Source organism: Molothrus ater, chromosome 9 (genome assembly GCF_012460135.2).
Source record: "Molothrus ater isolate BHLD 08-10-18 breed brown headed cowbird chromosome 9, BPBGC_Mater_1.1, whole genome shotgun sequence".
Taxonomy (NCBI): domain Eukaryota; kingdom Metazoa; phylum Chordata; class Aves; order Passeriformes; family Icteridae; genus Molothrus; species Molothrus ater.
In genome coordinates, this window is record NC_050486.2 from 27,657,420 (window position 1) to 27,669,800 (window position 12,381).

Sequence of the window (12,381 nt, forward strand, 5' to 3'; positions counted from 1 at the left end):
AATGCCTGGCTGTTGTGATAAGGTATCACTGAACCCTGACAGTATGTGCTCCCTACCCAGCAGCTGAAAAGCATCAGTTTCATCCTCTATCTTACCTTTTTAAAATTTTTTTCTGTATTCCCAGCTAAGGCTCACTGGTAGCTATTGGCTGTATCTTGGGAAATCATCTGAAATTGTTTCATGGAATAACTTCAAACATCACTAAAGCTTTTTTGACTTGAAGACCTGAGCCTGCTTCCACTGTCAGAAATGACAGAACTCTCTGATAGTGAGGCTGCCATGAAATTGAAAAGTCCCTGTAAATGCTTTAATACCAGTGGATTTAGGGATTTCCTCAAGCACTTTATGGTTATGTTCCCAGCTTTGTCTGTGTTTCACTGTCAATTGTCTACTGTTCTCCCTAATCCTCCCTGGGCGTTCTGGAGCTCTATCTTCCCTTCCCACTGACAGATAAAAATTTATTGTTGCTACCTTCAATGTTCTTGACATGCTGAGAGCTCGTTCCTTTCGCATAAACAGAGGAATGTTTTGGTGTTTTACTCTTGAATTCTCTAAGATAATTAATTCAGTCTATTATTCTGTTCCCCTTAGCAACCTAACATCTGAGTTTCAATTACTCTGACCTTACTGTTTAATTAGTTAAAGCTTCCTCAGCCCTTTGAAAACTGAAAGTGTTAATTACTTTTGCAGCATGATTATTTTATATTTCTGAACGATTGGCATTGGGATGTTTTAACCTTCTCTTATTTTAATTGATGGAGCAGTGTCCCTTGTCACTTCCCTCCAGAAACCAGAGATGTAGACCCAAACCATCCATTGAGTAACTTCTCTAACATCATTTGACTTCTGACAGGGAGAGATTTAGTACCTTTGCCTCAGCTTTCCCCACTTTCTGCTATAGATCCTTTTCAAGTGATTGCTTAAATGGATCCCAAAAAGACTTGGGAATGGTGCTGCTGATGCATTTGCCTGTGGCAGAACCCACTGCCCTCACCACAAATGCATTCATGATGCACTGGTTTTCATTTATGCATGGAGGGACTAAAAGTCCGTGCACTTTGGCTGATCCTAATTACATAATTCTATCTCCTGCCCAGGAACAGAGAATGTGGAGAATTTACATCCATAGCCCATTGTGAGCTGGGCTTTGTCAGGGGAAGGAGAGCAGGCAGTTACGCACCATGAAGCTCTGGGAATATTCACCCTGAAGAACTAAACCACTCTCATAAGTCCATCTTCATTAGGACAACGATTTTTTTATTTTTGAAAGGGATGTAGACTTATTATTCAATGGTAGTCATCAAGAGATTCTGATATTTGCTCTTGTGAATCACCAGTATTCTCCAGGATTATTACTTTTAAATGTCAGCTCTTCACATCTCTGCTTCTTATCTGCCACCTCAGCCACCACGGATTGTTTCCTAATCACCATCGGTTGACTCCCAAACCCACAAAGTCTCACCGCTTCAGGAAGGCTTTTTTTTTCCTGAGACTGATTTATGCAAGAAGAGTTGTCTGAACACTCAGAACAAAGCCCTCCTTGAAGGTACTCCCTCCTGCAGGTCTGTTGTGAACAAAGTGAGAATTTGGTTGAGGCAAATGTAGCTCCTGTGCACCTTTGTGAACCTTTGTGTTACACGTGACACAAGAGTTGCGAGAGGTGTCAGTGAGAGAAATATTTGAGTTTCTACTCTATACTAACTTTGAGACACGGAAAAATTATGACAGTAATAGAAAGAGGAAGTTCTTCAGATTCAATTTTCAAGAAACCATCAGAGTTTTTTTTTTCTGATATAATTCCTAATCTTTTCCTACTCAGCTTTGATAATAAATATCCCTTGAGGACAGCAAACATGAATCTACTGAGAATCTTGGACGAGGGGTTTTAATGATTTCATTTAAAGTGCTGTTCATTCAGTTCTTGCAATCTGCCTGTCTCTTTCCTCAATTCCTTATGTTTTACTCAAAGAATTCTCCCTTCCAATTAAGTGAATGAAGCTTGGAATTAAGTAAGGCTGTCATAGGAACTAAAATGAATATGAGTGATTTTTATAATATAAATTGGAAGCAATTACCAGTTTTCTATCTTCATTTTTACTTGGAAAATTTACACTTAACCCAGCAATATACCTTAATTAAAGGCTTATCTATCTATCTATGTAACCTTCTCTTTCTAGCAAGAGTCCTTCTGTGGACTATATTAAATTTACTATGGTTTCAGCTCTTCGTTAATAACCTTTTCGTATATTTTCAATTAAGTTTCTGGTCACATTATAGCACTGAGGTAAGAGCTCTGGCTGACCTTTAATAGGATATGGATAATAGAACATCTTTGGCTCATGTTCTCCTTTAGTAGCACAACCTTGCACTTCTACTGAAAACATCTCTGGAATTTGCAGACAGCTAAATGTGCTCCTTGCATGAAGAAACCCTATTCCAGACTGCAGTAAAACTGGATGGACATCCATCCACGTTCTCTGAGACCAGACAGTGCTGACACAACCTCTTGTCTTGGTTTTATGGCAAACACCAGTGGGAGATCGTGAATGGCCTTCTATGTAAGATAAAAATACTTTCTTTTGACTGATATGTTCCATATGGCAACTCATGCTCTCCCCACATGAACCCACAGGACAGTCCTGTGGGGTAAAGGGTGATAAGGACCACTTGTATCTGCATTCAGAGGTCAATGCTCTGGTAGCTGGACAGAGTAGGACTGGCAATTAATGATGAACAATGATAAGGGATGTTTGTGCTCCCTTGAAGCTCACAAGATTTCGGGGTGGGAAAGGATATATTTGATATCCAGCCAGAGTTTTGTCAATATGAATATCTGAACCAGCTGCTTTTCTTGCTGTTCTCCCATGGTTGGATTACTCTGTTTTCTTTATGTCTTTGTCTTTTTTTTTTTTTTTTTTAATTTATAGCTCATGATGCTCTTATGAATTTTACTGCCAGAGTATCACATACTTGTCTTTTGATAGGGGATTATCATTTTACTTCCTTTAGTATGGAACCCCCAGCTCCATTTTTTGTTCTCAAATCAGCCTTTCGCCAGTTTAGTTCACCAAATCATACAACCATCCTCAGCTGAAAGTTGGCAAAGCACTGAAGGGACACTGTAAGTTAAATCTGCCAAGGTGACATCTCTCTGTTAATTCCCGCTGATATTTCCATCTCCCTGGGTGAGTGTTCAGAAAACCTCATCTGGCCTGTCCACATAAAGTGACATCTGAAAAGCAAGGTGAATTTATCCCAGATGAGGGAGAGCTTGGTATTTCAGACGGAGAACTCAGTCTGTGGCAGAGCCTGAATGGATGAAGAGGGAATGGCCCTGGGATGGGCTTGGCTTAGGGGTGCCACTCCTGCACAGTGTGACTCAGCCTTACTCCCACATGGGCTTGTCCCATTGCCTTGAATGCTTTGTTCAATTAATTACTGGTTGAACCTGCTGCTAAATGTGCCATATCAAAGGCTGTGGAGCAATATCTTCCCCAGGCAGGTGCTTGGCTTCAGCAGTGCTTTGGAAGTGGCTGAGATCCCAGATATCCGAGGTGGCCCTTGCCCTGCAGCAGCAGAATCTCCCAGTCTGGGTTTCACCCTGAGTCAGCAGGACTAATGTTCCATCACTGTGCAAACTGAAAAAGGATTCTTCATCATCATCATCATCATCATCATCATCATCATCATCATCAATCATCGTCATCATCATTCTTTGTTCACCAGTCACAATTTCAGCTCTACCAGTATTTCCAGCCTGGCCCACCATTCATCAGCTTCTTCCACAATTATTTGCATCCTTCCTTCTGTGTCACAACCTTTGTTCCCTATGTGAACTCACTGATTTTTTTCCACCAGGCTGTGAATCTTTCAATATTTAGTCTCTCTTAAATACACATTTCAGCTTGTTTTCCTACAGAACTGAATTTACTTCTACACACATCAGGTTTTGTTCCCACTCAACTCCACACTTTCTACTTCCCTATCTGTCCTGAGAGTGTGGGATGAGGAACAATCCCTTGTTTAACATGTAAAGCATGCAAACACATGCTAAATAATTATGCAAATATTTTTCAATTGCTTTCATTGTGATTTTTATTACCATTGTTTTGGTCTCACCATGGAAAATGGAAGCCAGTGAGATGAAGAGTCTGAGTCGAGCTGGACTAGAGCCTGAATTTCCCAATCCTTATTCAGGCTAGAGCATGACTGTCTCCTGTGTATGTTCTCCCCTGGAAAAGTCTTATTTACAGAAACAGAAGAACTGGAATTTGCATAACTTTGTAGCAGCAGTTCCTGCAGTATGCTCAAAATACTGGGTTTTTTTTAGAAACCTGAATTCTTATGTTGTCTGATTACATGAGGCTTCCAGCCTTCAATGAAAGGTTCCACTGGTTCTTCAGGTCATTGAGAAAACCTTCACAAAGATAATCCAGTTTGGGAGGCTGAAAGCCTGGAGTGAGCTGCATTCCCTTTGGGATGTTGTGTGGGGTTCCCAGTGCCATTCACTGTGTCCCTTCTCTAGAGCCAGTCTGAGCTGCCACACGTATTTGGGTTTTCAGGCCATGCATTCCACCCAAAACGTGGTAGGTCTGTGGGAGGAAGATGGAACAGCCCAGAAATGGCATCATTTTGACACATGGAAGACAGTGATTCAGTTATTTCACAGGTACATGGACTTCTGCAAATATGCAGCTCATAAAAACCTTGACAGTGTTTGAAGAAGCAGTTTGGTAGTGTCAGACCCTCGTCACTCTGCCAGCTGGCCAGTTTGGTTTCCATATAAACCATGGGCTGGATGAACAGGTGAGCACTTGGTTGGCCTGAGGAAATGTCCTGTCTTCTAAGGCAGCTTTGTGCATGAAGCTTTAATGCAGTTTCTTGATCTGGGCTTGTCCTGTGAATGAGGAGAGGACCTCAGTCTCTGCAGATGCTAATCCAGCACTTCTTGCTGACCTAACATTGACCCACATCATTTAAACCAAAGTGATGTGCAGGCGACACAGTTTCTGCTGAGAAAGTGCAGCACGTGCCAACATTTTAATATTACTCTTTTTTCTCAGTCTGTTTAATCCACTATCTGATGTGAATGGAGGGAAGAAATGATGTACAACATATCCCTTGCACCAAAATCTCAGAAAATGAAATGTAGATGTGTGAGTACGACACAAACTCCCTTTCTGTGAGCACACACTCGCAGAGTTGCTGGAGTTGCCAAGAGCACAGCGAGCCAACCTACGGCCTGTACGTCTGTAATTTACTGAAGGGAGGGGACAGGTCTAATTTATGCACTTGGCCCTCAGACCAGGGCTTACCTCAATGCTTTTCAATGCACAAATTCTGTAAATCTTTCTGGGAGAAGGAATGTCAGCTCCCGCCAGGCTCTGGACATGCCGAAAATGTCTCTCGCACAGATGATGACTTGTGTTTAATTTGCTGTTGTGGATGGGCCTGAACCAAACTCCTTTTCTTGTTCCAAACAACTCTAAATTTAGGAGGTTTTGGCAACCCAGTCCAGATATGAGTCAATAGTTCTTCTGTTCCAAAGAATAAGTATTAGGCTGCAAAGGTGGGAGTCGTTATGTAAATGGGATAATATAAAGGAATATCAGTATTAATACCTTTGTTATACTCAGAGCTAGAGGTTTGCCAAGGCTTAAGTGGACTCAGGATGAGCTGGACACATCCAATTAATATAAGTAATGTGGCTTTTCTTGAACAAATGTGACTTCTCAGTGCACATTACAGCTGCTGAATGTTCCAGCTCTGCTGCATCTGGTCCTCAGAGGGTTACAAATGTGTATTCTAGTGCTACAGCCTGCTCTTATTTCTGCATTTGGTTTGTACTAAATAAATGGATTCTGATTTTCAGTGCTTCTGTCAGGGAAGTAAAAAATATTGGTGTGGCTTACTGATGGATATAAAAGCCCCAGAGAAAAAAATACAGAATATGAAATTAAGAATTATGTATCCACATGCAAAGTAAGTGTGCTGGACCTCCCATCCCTTTTCCTGATGCCACTGCTCTGTTCACAAGTTCTCCATCAAGTAGGTGTCTTCTAAGGCTCTTCTCAGTGAATGCCTCATCTGAATTTCTTCCACTGATGCCACAATTAACACTGACCACGTTCTGCTGCTCCTCTCTCTCGTCCAGAGGGAAGCCATCCATGTGTTTATGGTGGCACTGGAGTGCTGGCCCAGGCAGGGCAGGTGGAAGGCAAATTCCTTGAGCTGTGCAGTTGTTTTGTCAAGTGAGCAATTCTGCTCAGTTTCAAGAAGAGAAAACATTATTTCCTTCCACAGTTTCCTACAGCACCCTTCATTTTCTTTAAATGTTTTGTGACTGCCCCATCGTCATGTACCAGTCTCACTCTGGGATGTTTCCTGAGGGACTGGGATTTACCACTGGCAGATGAAAAGAGAGAAAGGCAGTGGCGCAGAGGAAGACTATTCCAAACCCTCTTCTGGCTTCCTAGGCTGGCAAGACAGGTGGATCTCCCAGCTCCTCCACTCTTTCCCTGTGGCTTGCCATGATCTGTACCTCCAGTCCCTCACAGGGCCCCTAACTAATTCTGGAATTGTCCTTTCCCCTGCAGTGCTGCCTTGCTGCTCTGCACCACGCTGGCTGTAGCACTGTGGGAGAAGCAGGTCTGTGCCTTTTTGTGTGCTGACTGAAGTGCTGAGCACTCTGGATTACCCCCCTGGAAGCAGTAGGCAGAATCATGGAGCAGGCACAATGTGCCACATGAGGATCAGCTTAGCGAGTTGGATCAGTGACACTTTGCAGCAGAATAAAAACTGCTTATTCCCTTTCCCAGCTGTTCTCCAAGCACTCTGAGCATTCACTCGCCTCAGCGCGCGGGAGATTTACGTGTCTCACTTCCATTGACACGGCAGAAGGGACCCTCCTCACTTGGAGATTTGTTCTTTTAATAGACATCCAGCACAACTGGGAATTAAGTACATGTGTGTGTCCAACAGAGAGGAGACCAGAACCAGCTGTAGGCACAAAGAACTGCTTAGGAGGCCCATTTTTTTGTGCTGATTTGGTAACTCAGGGGACAGCCAAATCTTCCTTTTTAGGAATGGGGAGAAGAGGAAAAGCAGAGGACATCATCTTCAGATTGTATCACCCATGGAAGGGACGAGATATCAGGGAGAGAACTCTCCACATGAGGCTCTCCTCTCCCTGATGGGGCAGCTGGAGCAAATAAGGTTCATCATGGGCAAATGTGAGCTCATTGTGCCTCCACTCGGAGCTGGCAGAGCAGCCGGGGTGTTCCGGGCTCTGAGTCAGTGATAACTTCCTCACATGACTTCCTAATTGAAGTTAGAGATCCTAAAGGATACCAAGCGACTGTGGCACAGACCTGCTGCTCCCAGACTGAGCTCTCTCATATTCCAAGCCTCTCCCAGTTCTAGATCTTATTGCAAGGACATCATGGATTTGGGGAGAGACAGGTAAGGCCCTGTAGCCATTTTCACTCTGAGAGATGCAGGGGTGAGTCACTCGTGCCATATAATGACAACACAAGCCCAGGGAACACGATCCTCAGCGAGGTCCTTTTAGAATTAGCCACACAAGAAGGTGAATCTTAAAGACAAAAGGAAATGGTGTTAGGAGGGAAGAAGTGGCCATGACCGGAGGCCTTAATTTGATGCCAACCGGTATCTCAGAGAAAGCAATTTCCCAGAGGATTGTCAGAGATGTGAAATGAATTGTAAGAGCTGCTTTACAGGCATTTGTGGGCACACACACCTGCTTACAGCAGGGGAAAGACAGTGCGTAAATGTCTGGAATATTACATAAAAGCTGTCTGGTAGACTGGGCAGAGCAATTAAAATCCATCTCGCTTAAACGAACCCTGAGTGCAGGTCAAACAAATCTAATTTTTATTGTTCCTTAAGGAGATGTCTGTACAGGAGACAAAGGGGGATGCAGCCGTCAGGTTAAAAAATCAAGATGCCTTTAAAAAATTAAATGTTCACAATAGTGCTACAGCAAGCTGGATAAATGATATATTACAGGGATGGTTTAAAACTAATTGATGACTAATGTTGTAATGCATTTGTAGCTACACTGATCTATTATATATCTTGGCCAAGCTGAAGGGACACTTCAAGGAGAAAAATTGCTAACTGTTTTAACCTGATGGAACTCGGGGAAAAAATAGTTACTTTACGAGATAAATGGAAAGGTTGTGACCTCCTAATGTACATCTGGGTCTTGCAATGCAAAATCAAATTATCATTAAACAGAATGTGATCTGTGATGGAATTAAAGCAACTACAAACCAGCACAGAAGTTTCCTCAGAGAAACACAATAGCCCAGTTTGAGCTGGGAGCAGTGGCTGCAAAGCTGGCTGGCTAAAGAACTGGTGTAACAAGTTGGGATGGAATTGTTTTGCTCTGTAATGAAAGTTGGTTTAATTGGAGAGTGCAGGAAAAATGTAAGCATCTTTACAGCCATTTACATATGTAAGCCATTCTATAAACATTACTTAATTAGTGTATAAATCATTAACAATTTAGCCTAAGTCCTGAGTAAAGTGTGTCTCTCTGGCTCTTGCAGGGGAGACAGGAAGCCTCATTTTCCCCTCCTCATTTTTGTCATGCCTGAGGCTCATGCCCTCTGGGTTTTACCCTTACAGTTGGAATTTGGAGGAGATGTCAGTCAGGCTCTGCTTATTTTCACATCTAATTCATGCAAAAACCAGGTTTCCTCCTGAGGCAGTAAACTGGCCCAGATTTGCTTCAAAGTTTGGCCCAGGCTCAGTGAATGACTCACTTTAACTGAGGTACATCCATCTTCCTGGCTGGAACACGTGGTGGGAAGTGTTGTCAAAGAGCAGAGATCCCCTAGAACCACAGCTCAGGGCTTCAGGACCTTGCAAACCAAAAGCAGTGGCTCGTTCCCTCCCCTGCTTTCCTGCCTCCCAACATGAAGGACATCGAGTGGGTGTCCCAAACATTGCTGCTCAACCCAGAGTCCCAACGTGGGGTTTTGCAGGCTAAACACACTGAAAAGGGCTGGGATGGACTGCTGGGAGCTGGGCTGGGAGGAATTTCAGCCAGAAGCCCCCCTGGTCCTGGGATCTGTGCAAAATTCTATTGAATAAATCTGGTAATAGGTAACAGATGAAGATAACATTGTGGGCCATTGCCAAAATATGGATTACCTTGAACAGGCTGTGATTAAAAGGCCACTCTCAGCCTCTGAATTGGTTCTCTCCAATAGGAGGATGTAAAATGAAAGAGAGCACACCCCCCCCCACCAGAGGTGACACTAAGTTTCTTCTGCTGGAGAAAAAGTTAATGTAGCAAGGACATGACCAGCCTGCGATATCATCTGAGAGCAACATATTCCTCCATGTATTCCTCCATGTCAGATTCACCTTCCAGCGGGTAGGGAAATGCCTGCAATACCAAACTGCAAGTATGTTGTATGCTTTGAAGGGTTTGATGTACCAAAACCCCCCAAATCCTTCCTATATTTTAACTGCTGTACATCAGACTTCCTCCTCTGCATTCACTCAGTTTTGGTTTGAAGCCCAATACAGGCAGCAGCTTGGAAAATTTCTTTATAGTTCGAAATGGAGCAGTTGGAGTTTTAATTTGGGAGGTCTTTCTTTTACAGGGGGACATTACTCTTCGTTCAAAATTTTAAGATATTCAGGTCATGGTATTGGTGTCAATTTTCAACATTTGGAAACTCAGTTGCACAAGGACCACTGAGCTGACTTAGAACATTTATTTTCTCAAAGGATGGGAAACAGTCACATCCACCGCTCTATCTGGGATTTCTTTCCTTTGCTAGCATTTAAACAAAATAACTCAGACAGATAGCTTTTTATTCCAGATCAATGTGATTTCTTAAAGCTTCATGTTGACTAGATAATCCTCAGATGGGCTTTTTTAAAGCAGAAAAGCATATGAAACAGCTTTGGATGAAACTTTGAGCTGCCAGTTCATTTAAAAGCAATAAAGTAAGGAAAAAAACCCAGAGTTAACTTGAAGCAGGGCACTTGGCATTCAAGGTGACTGTGAGAGGTGGTCACGAAGAAAGGTTGCTCTCTCAGCAACCACATGTCAGGTCCTGTGCCCACTATGGCAGAGTTGTGCCCTGCACATAGATTTGCTTCCTAGCTGCTGACCCTCAGTGGCCAGGATTCCATGGTAGGAAACATGGGATAATTATCTGCAATTCTAATTTTCCAGTCCCATATGTCCCAAGATGAACACTTCCCAGAGGACGCTGTGGCCACGGGGATGAGGTGTCCACCAGAACGTCCCATGGCATTTCCATGACTGCAACAGACTGGAGGTAAGGAAACGGTTCTGGTGTTTGGATACACTCACAAACAATGATCCCAGCAAGCCTTGGAGAGGGTGGAGTTACGTACCCAGTCACATATTCCTCCTCATTTTGGAACAATCAGATATAAAATACTCTAAAATAAGAATGCAGTTACCACTTATTTCCTTCCTCAATTTCTTATCTCACTTTATCACAACATTCGTAGCTGTGGCTGACAGAAATGGCAAAGACATCCAGTATTTCTGATTTGTCATGTCTTGCTTTTTATTTCACTTTCAGCTTTTTTGACTGGCCAATGACTCAGAAATTAATTAAAGCCATGATGGCTTTATCATAGCTTTGGGAAGACAAGCTGCAAAATCCCAGAGGTTACCAAAGCAGAATGGGATTTTTAAGAATGCTTGAAGCAGGTTCATTCTGCTTCTTGTGTGAACTTGATCTGTGCCAAAGTTTTTTGTAACTCTTGTACACACATAAAAGCATATTCTATACATATTTCTGTCTATATTTTAATTTACTGAGAGCATTTGCTCCATTTGATTTATACTAAGGCTTTATGATTGTCAGATTAGTGTAAGAATGCAAGTAGGAAAATTAAAATGTACCTTTGATTGTCCTATCATTTTTCCATGTTCTTTCAGATATTATGTCGATAGTCCAAAGGGACTTTTGATGTGATGCACTGAATATTCTGACTTATTCATAGGAGAGCTCAGCATTGGGCACATCATTTACCAGCTCACTGCTGTCACAAGCTATTGCATCCTTCTTCCCTCTTGACCCAAGCTCGATTAATCTTTCCATAGTTTTGGTTCTGGTATGGTTTTGAAACAGTGCTGTTTTTCCCAGGAAGCCTTAAGAACCTGAGCATCTGCTTCATGCTGTCTGGGCAGCTCAAACAACTGCAGAGGGAAGGGAATAATCTCCCCTAGACCCTTGACAGCATCACATTTCCACCCCGTCACGGTGCCCGGTACGTGCGGCGCTGGCAGGAAGAGCTGGGGAAACTCCTGTTTGCTGGGCCATGACCTGTGGAGCTGCATCATTGTAGGAAATACCAGGTTAGCTCCAGGAGCAGGGAAGTGTTACAGCTCTTTGTTCTTGCACAGAAGTTTTCAATATCAGTGAGAGCATCAGTGTGTGTATTCAGATTTCCATCTGTCATGCAAGCATAAATCCAAAGCACTCTGTGAGATCAGTCATGCCCAGAATATCTGAAGTTACCTAAAATGTTGGTGAATTAACATCTCACATTTTTCTCCAGAGTCCTGAGTGGTGCAGACTTTCTGTTAATCATATATTGCAAGCTGAGGCAATACATTAAGTATGGAAAATAGGTTTATATAACAAAGATAAGGCAGAACGAACTGGATCCACAAATGTCTTTCTACTCACTCTGTCTGTAATCATTTCATTACATTTCTTTGGGGTTTATCCCGTTTTACTCTGACCACCTACTGACAATGTCTCTGAAAGGAAAGAAGAAAAAGCACGACATTCTAACATGCAAGACATACAAAATAAATCCTGTGACGTTTTCTAATATGGGAATGTTCCTAAATGCCAGACTAAAACATCCCTCCAACGGTTTCTTTTACAGACTTCCCTTGTTCCAGAAACTTGGCCTGACTTAGGAGGAAACCCCATAGCTGTCCCTTAAAAGTTGAATTGCATCAGTGTGGGCAAGATGTTGGGCCAAATTCCTTAATGGTGCAATTCCATGAAAATCAGAAATCCTACACCAGAGCTGAATCTGCCCTGTGGTATAAAATGATCTCCCTGGAGGCAAGACTTTTGGAAATAGTATCATTTTAATTCTAAACAGACAATTTGTTTTGGGTTGTATACAGAGCATGACAATCTCACTGCTATAGGAATCAGCTACATAAAAGGTGACTGTATCCCCGTTTCTTGTGCTGTTTGGTTTATCTGTGTGTGATTTGCAGGTAGCTACATGATCCTACAAACTTCTTTTTATGTAATGGAATGAGCCCCTGTTCCGTTTAAGATTTTAAAAGATTACAGAGCTGGCGTTGGAACATTTGTACATTTTGCAATGAGT